The sequence below is a fragment of the Eurosta solidaginis genome, chromosome X (assembly GCF_040869045.1).
Source record: "Eurosta solidaginis isolate ZX-2024a chromosome X, ASM4086904v1, whole genome shotgun sequence".
NCBI classification, from domain to species: Eukaryota; Metazoa; Arthropoda; class Insecta; order Diptera; family Tephritidae; genus Eurosta; species Eurosta solidaginis.
Genome location: NC_090324.1, coordinates 132,496,249 through 132,503,965, shown reverse-complemented (window position 1 = coordinate 132,503,965; position 7,717 = coordinate 132,496,249).

The window sequence follows — 7,717 nt, the reverse complement described above, 5'->3', positions numbered from 1 at the left end:
TCGTCACTTTGTGACGAATCATCTGGAATCTCAGCTTGCGAATAAATTTTCTTCGGTCTTCCGCGTTGACCACGTTGCAACCGTGGTCGACCTCGTCCACGTTTTACGTTTACAACCGATGTATTATTGCCATTACGTATTTCGCTATTTACGTTTACAACCGATGTGTTATTGCCACTGCGTATTTCACTATCGCTTGTAGCTACTACTTGCGAATTACTTAAATTCACTGGGATTTCGATCTTATTGTCATTTTCAAATGTATATATTTCTTCATATTCGTTATCAAAACCGGGTTCATTAATGAATTTAACATCGCGACTTATAATTACATTTCGTTTTTCTTTCGACCACAACCGATAAGCCTTTGATTCGTCTGAATAGCCTACCATTACACATGGGAAAGAACGGGACTGCATTTTGTCTTTCGATTTGTCCTTGTTCAGTACATATACTTTTGACCCAAAAATTCTTAAATGTGTCACGGTTGGAGTTTTATTTGACCACATTTTATACGGCACTTCACATGTTGCTTTTGTTATACACCTATTTCGCAAATAACATGCCGTATTAATGGCTTCAGCCCAAAAATTTGGAGGTACACCCGCCTGCTTCATCATACACCTGGCCATCTCAACAAGTGTTCGATTTTTACGTTCGGCCATACCATTTTGTTGTGGTGTATACGGCGTAGATAAGCGACGCTTTATGCCGAACTTCTGTAGGAACTCATCAAACTCTCTATTACAATATTCTCGACCGTTGTCCGATTGCAGCGCTTTAATTTTCCGACCCGTAAATGTCTCCGCTGCCGCTTTAAACTTTTTGAATGCCTCAAACACATCCGATTTGTTTTTAATGAAATGCACTTCGCACCACCTCGAGTATTCGTCAATAAAAGTTACGAAATACTTTGCACCTGAATTTGATGCACAACGCATCGGACCACACACATCGCTATGGACAATTTCGAGAACGGAATTTGTACGATTCGTTACACTTTTAGGAAAAGTCGTGCGCGTTTGCTTTTCACTCACACATACTTCGCATACTGACAAATTTTGATTGGGTTCTATATCAAGACCGTAAACGGAGTTGCTCTTTGCCATCTCCTTCAAATCGCGCTCATTCAAATGACCCATTCGATAATGCCACAAATCAATATTGTTCTTCGGTTGAACTATAAACGCATTATTTTCGATCTGATTTTTCACGAAATATAGATTTCCATCTCTTTTCGCGGTAAAAAGTACACTTTTGTTTTTGTCAATTACCACAGCATCACATTTATGAAAGTGGACTTCATAACCTTTATCCACTATCTTAGATACAGATAATAAATTTGTGCGTAGATCTGGCACATACAGCACATCATTAAGTGTTATATTTTTCTCGCAACCATTTTCGTCTACAACCACTTTCACATCACCGATACCTGATATTTTTGTTGAGTTGTTGTTGGCTAAGTTAAGCAATTGATTTAATTCAGACAATTGCTCAAAATTATTTCTATCTGCACTCATATGAGATGTACAACCACTATCCAAGCACCACTTTTTATTTCCACCAGGGCACAAGAAAACCGATTCAGTTGCATTTAAAGATGCATTTTGCATTTCACGGGACTTATTTTCGTCCTTCTTTACACTTTGTTTACAATGTTCTATCTTCGTTTTACAGTCTCTCGCATAATGACCAAAACTCCCACATCGATAACATTTTATTCGCTTTTGACCGCGTTTCGCGTCAGAATTATTGTCATTTTTTTTATTACAAATATTTTGTTTTTGATTCTGATTTCTTTTAACATATAATGCATCATTTTCATTTCTTTCTTGTTTCACTTTTCGCGATTCCGATTCTTCTAAAATCTTTACGCGAAGCATTTCGGGCTTAAGCAAATCATCACGCGTCTCTAGAGCACAACGAAACGTCTCATAAGAATCTGGCAAACTATAAAGAAGCAAAATTGCTAACAGCTCATCGCCTATTTCAACTTTGATACCTTTCAATTTCGCGACTGCATCAAAAAAATCGTTTAAATGCTTTCTTACGTTTTCACCATCTTTCATACGGGCAAGGGCAACTCTCTTTAATAAAGTAGCTTTCCGAGCAGGCCCTTTCGACTGATATGTACCCTCAAGCTTTTCCCACATTTTCTGTGCATTTTCACATTCTACCACTAGTCCCAGCTCAGATGGACTCATAGCTAGCATAATGTCCGCACATGCTTTCTGGTCATTTATTTTCCACAAAACTGCTTCTTCAGCAGCCGTAGGACATTCCTTGCTCCCTTCCGCATAGGACCACAAATCGTTTTTGACCAAAATCGCACGCATTTGCATTTTCCACGTATCGTAGTTTTCCGCGTTTAGCGGCTCGATACGAAAATTTGACATATTGGACGAAGTTGCAAAATTCGTTAAACTCCCGTTACCGCAAAAGAAACTAAGTAATATTTAATTCCCGTATTCGCGTAGCTCTGGGCCCATAACCTGATAAAACGCCGATTTTAGAGTATACGACCAAGTATTTTATTTTAGAGTAAAAAAAACTGAATAAGAAAAAATTATAATTCAGATGGCAAATAGCTCAAATACTCAGAGATAGTTAAGTTTAAAATTAACAAGTTATAAAAGTTACAGTTGAACAATATTCATTAAAATCATGTTTTTATAGTGGAACTGCTTTGATGCTTTAACAGTTTCTTATCTGAACAATCGGTTGTATGAGATATATACTATATATACAACCGATATCTATGATTTTTTCAGACAACAATATATGCTATATAAGTAAATATTCGGTGAAATTTGAAGCTTCTAGCTGTTAAAATGGGGCTAAAATTTGCGAAAATATATATATATACTATATATATATACTATATATACCACCGATCTTTATGATTTTTTCAGACAACAATATATGCTATATACGTAAGCATTCGCTGAAATTCGAAGCCTCTAGCTCTTAAAATAGGGCAGTAATTACGAAAAGTTCCTTATCTGAACAATCGGTTGTGGGGGATATATACTATATATACGACCGATCTCATAAATTTTTTCAGGCAACAATATGTTCAATATACGAAAGTATATGGTGAAGTTTGAAGCTTCAATCTGTTAAATTGGGTAAGATATTACAAAAATCCTCTTTTTCTGAAAAATCGGTTGTATGGAGGATATATGCTATAGTGGTGCGATCCGGTCGGTTCCGACAAATGTCTAATCGGACACCCAAATACACCTGCTCACCAAATTTTATCAAGATATCTCAAAAATTGAGGGACTAGTTTGCATACAAACAGACAGACGGACAGACGGACAGACGGACATGGCTAAAACAACTCAGCTCTTCAACCTGATTATTTCGGTATACTTAATGGTGGGTCTATCTATTTTCCTTTAAGGACTTACAATTTTCGGTTTCGTGACGAAATTAATATACCATTTCATTTTCATGAAAGTTATAAAAACAGGTAGGTACTTTGTGTGAGGATGCAAAGTTTCAGGTTTTTTGTGGTCTGCGTGTGAAAACTATGATTACGAATCACGTATTTCAAAAATATATGACGAAAACGTAACTATTTGATGAAATTTGATGAATTTTGAAGATTCTAGCCGTAAAAAAGGGGTCAAAATGACAGTTTATATGAAGTATATAATATATGCTATATACGTAAGCATTTTGTGAAATTTGAAGCTTCTAACTGTTAAAACGGTGCAGAAATTGCGCAAAGTTTCTTATCTGAACAATCGGTTGTATGAGATATATACTATGTGTACCACCGATCTCAATGATTTTTTCAGACATCAATATATGCTATACACGTAAACAGTTGGTGAAATTTGAAGCTTCTAGCTGTTAAAATGGGGCCGAAATCGTAAAAAAAATATATATATACTATATATGTATACTATATATACCATCATATATATATTATATATATCACCGATCTCTGTGATTTTTTGACACAACAATACATACTATATACGTAAGCAATCGGTGAAATTTGAAGCTTATAACTGTTAAAATGGGGAAGAAATTGCGCAAAGTTTCTTATCTGAACAATCGGTTGTATGGGATATATGCTATATATACCACCGGTATCTATGATTTTCTCAGACAACAATATATGCTATACACGTAAGCATTTGGTGAAATTTGAACATATCTAAACGATTTTTAAGATAAATATAAAATAAAAAATTGGTAGGTAATCTGTTTGAGGATGCAAAGCTTCACGTTTTTTGTGGTCTGCATGTAAAAACTATGGCTACGAATCACGTATTTCAAAAATATATGACGTAAACGTAACTATTTGATGAAATTTGATGAATCTTGAAGCTTCTAGCCGTAAAAAAGGGGTCAATATGACAGTTTATATGAAGTATATAATATATATACCACCGATCTCTATGATTTTTTCAGACAACAATATATGCTATATACGAAAGCATTTTGTGAAATTTGAAGCTTCTAACTGTTAAAACGGGGCAGAAATTGCGCAAAGTTTCTTATCTGAACAATCAGTTGAATGAGATATATACTATGTATATCACCGATCTCAATGATTTTTTCAGACATCAATATATGCTATACACGTAAGCAGTTGGTGAAATTTGAAGCTTCTAGCTGTTAAAATGGGGTAGAAATTGCGAAAAGTTTCTTATCTGAACAATCGGTTGTATGAGATATATACTATATATAGAACCGATCTCTATGATTTTTTCAGACAACAATATATGCTATATACGTAAGCAATCAGTGAAATTTGAAGCTTATAGCTGTTAAAATGGGGTAGAAATGCGAAAAGTTTCTTATCTGAACAATCGGTTGTATGAGATATATACTATATATACAACCGATCTCTATGTTTTTTTCAGACAACAATATATGCTATATACGTAAGCAATCGGTGAAATTTGAAGCTTATAGCTGTTAAAATGGGGTAGTAATTGCGAAAAGTTTCTTATCTGAACAATCGGTTGTATGAGATATATACTATATATACAACCGATCTCTATGATTTTTTCAGATAACAATATATGCTATATAAGTAAATATTCGGTGAAATTTGAAGCTTCTAGCTGTTAAAATGGGGCTAAAGTTTGCGAAAATATATATATATACTATATATATATACTATATATACCACCATATATATACTATATATACCACCGATCTTTATGATTTTTTCAGACAACAATATATGCTATATACCTAAGCATTCACTGAAATTTGAAGCCTCTAGCTCTTAAAATAGGGCAGTAATTACGAAAAGTTCCTTATCTGAACAATCGGTTGTGGGGGATATATACTATATATACGACCGATCTCATAAATTTTTTCAGGCAACAATATGTTCAATATACGAAAGTATATGGTGAAGTTTGAAGCTTCAATCTGTTAAATTGGGTAAGATATTACAAAAATCCTCTTTTTCTGAAAAATCGGTTGTATGGAGGATATATGCTATAGTGGTCCGATCCGGTCGGTTCCGACAAATGTCTAATCGGACACCCAAATACACCTGCTCACCAAATTTTATCAAGATATCTCAAAAATTGAGGGACTAGTTTGCATACAAACAGACAGACGGACAGACGGACATGGCTAAAACAACTCAGCTCTTCAACCTGATTATTTCGGTATACTTAATGGTGGGTCTATCTATTTTCCTTTAAGGACTTACAATTTTCGGTTTCGTGACGAAATTAATATACCATTTCATTTTCATGAAAGGTATAAAAATAGGTAGGTAATCTGTGTGAGGATGCAAAGCTTCACGTTTTTTGTGGTCTGCATGTAAAAACTATGGCTACGAATCACGTATTTCAAAAATATATGACGTAAACGTAACTATTTGATGAAATTTGATGAATCTTGAAGCTTCTAGCCGTAAAAAAGGGGTCAATATGACAGTTTATATGAAGTATATAATATATATACCACCGATCTCTATGATTTTTTCAGACAACAATATATGCTATATACGAAAGCATTTTGTGAAATTTGAAGCTTCTAACTGTTAAAACGGGGCAGAAATTGCGCAAAGTTTCTTATCTGAACAATCGGTTGTATGAGATATATACTATGTATATCACCGATCTCAATGATTTTTTCAGACATCAATATATGCTATACACGTAAGCAGTTGGTGAAATTTGAAGCTTCTAGCTGTTAAAATGGGGTAGAAATTGCGAAAAGTTTCTTATCTGAACAATCGGTTGTATGAGATATATACTATATATAGAACCGATCTCTATGATTTTTTCAGACAACAATATATGCTATATACGTAAGCAATCAGTGAAATTTGAAGCTTATAGCTGTTAAAATGGGGTAGTAATTGCGAAAAGTTTCTTATCTGAACAATCGGTTGTATGAGATATATACTATATATACAACCGATCTCTATGATTTTTTCAGACAACAATATATGCTATATACGTAAGCAATTGGTGAAATTTGAAGCTTATAGCTGTTAAAATGGGGTAGAAATTGCGAAAAGTTTCTTATCTGAACAATCGGTTGTATGAGATATATACTATATATACAACCGATCTCTATGATTTTTTCAGACAACAATATATGCTATATAAGTAAATATTCGGTGAAATTTGAAGCTTCTAGCTGTTAAAATGGGGCTAAAATTTGCGAAAATATATATATATACTATATATATATACTATATATACCACCATATATATACTATATATACCACCGATCTTTATGATTTTTTCAGACAACAATATATGCTATATACGTAAGCATTCGCTGAAATTTGAAGCCTCTAGCTCTTAAAATAGGGCAGTAATTACGAAAAGTTCCTTATCTGAACAACCGGTTGTGGGGGATATATACTATATAGACGACCGATCTCATAAATTTTTTCAGGCAACAATATGTTCAATATACGAAAGTATATGGTGAAGTTTGAAGCTTCAATCTGTTAAATTGGGTAAGATATTACAAAAATCCTCTTTTTCTGAAAAATCGGTTGTATGGAGGATATATGCTATAGTGGTCCGATCCGGTCGGTTCCGACAAATGTCTAATCGGACACCCAAATACACCTGCTCACCAAATTTTATCAAGATATCTCAAAAATTGAGGGACTAGTTTGCATACAAACAGACAGACGGACAGACGGACAGACGGACATGGCTAAAATACTCAGCTCTTCAACCTGATTATTTCGGTATACTTAATGGTGGGTCTATCTATTTTCCTTTAAGGACTTACAATTTTCGGTTTCGTGACGAAATTAATATACCATTTCATTTTCATGAAAGGTATAAAAATAGGTAGGTAATCTGTGTGAGGATGCAAAGCTTCACGTTTTTTGTGGTCTGCATGTAAAAACTATGGCTACGAATCACGTATTTCAAAAATATATGACGTAAACGTAATTATTTGATGAAATTTGATGAATCTTGAAGCTTCTAGCCGTAAAAAAGGGGGTCAATATGACAGTTTATATGAAGTATATAATATATATACCACCGATCTCTATGATTTTTTCAGACAACAATATATGCTATATACGAAAACATTTTGTGAAATTTGAAGCTTCTAACTGTTAAAACGGGGCAGAAATTGCGCAAAGTTTCTTATCTGAACAATCGGTTGTATGAGATATATACTATGTATATCACCGATCTCAATGATTTTTTCAGACATCAATATATGCTATACACGTAAGCAGTTGGTG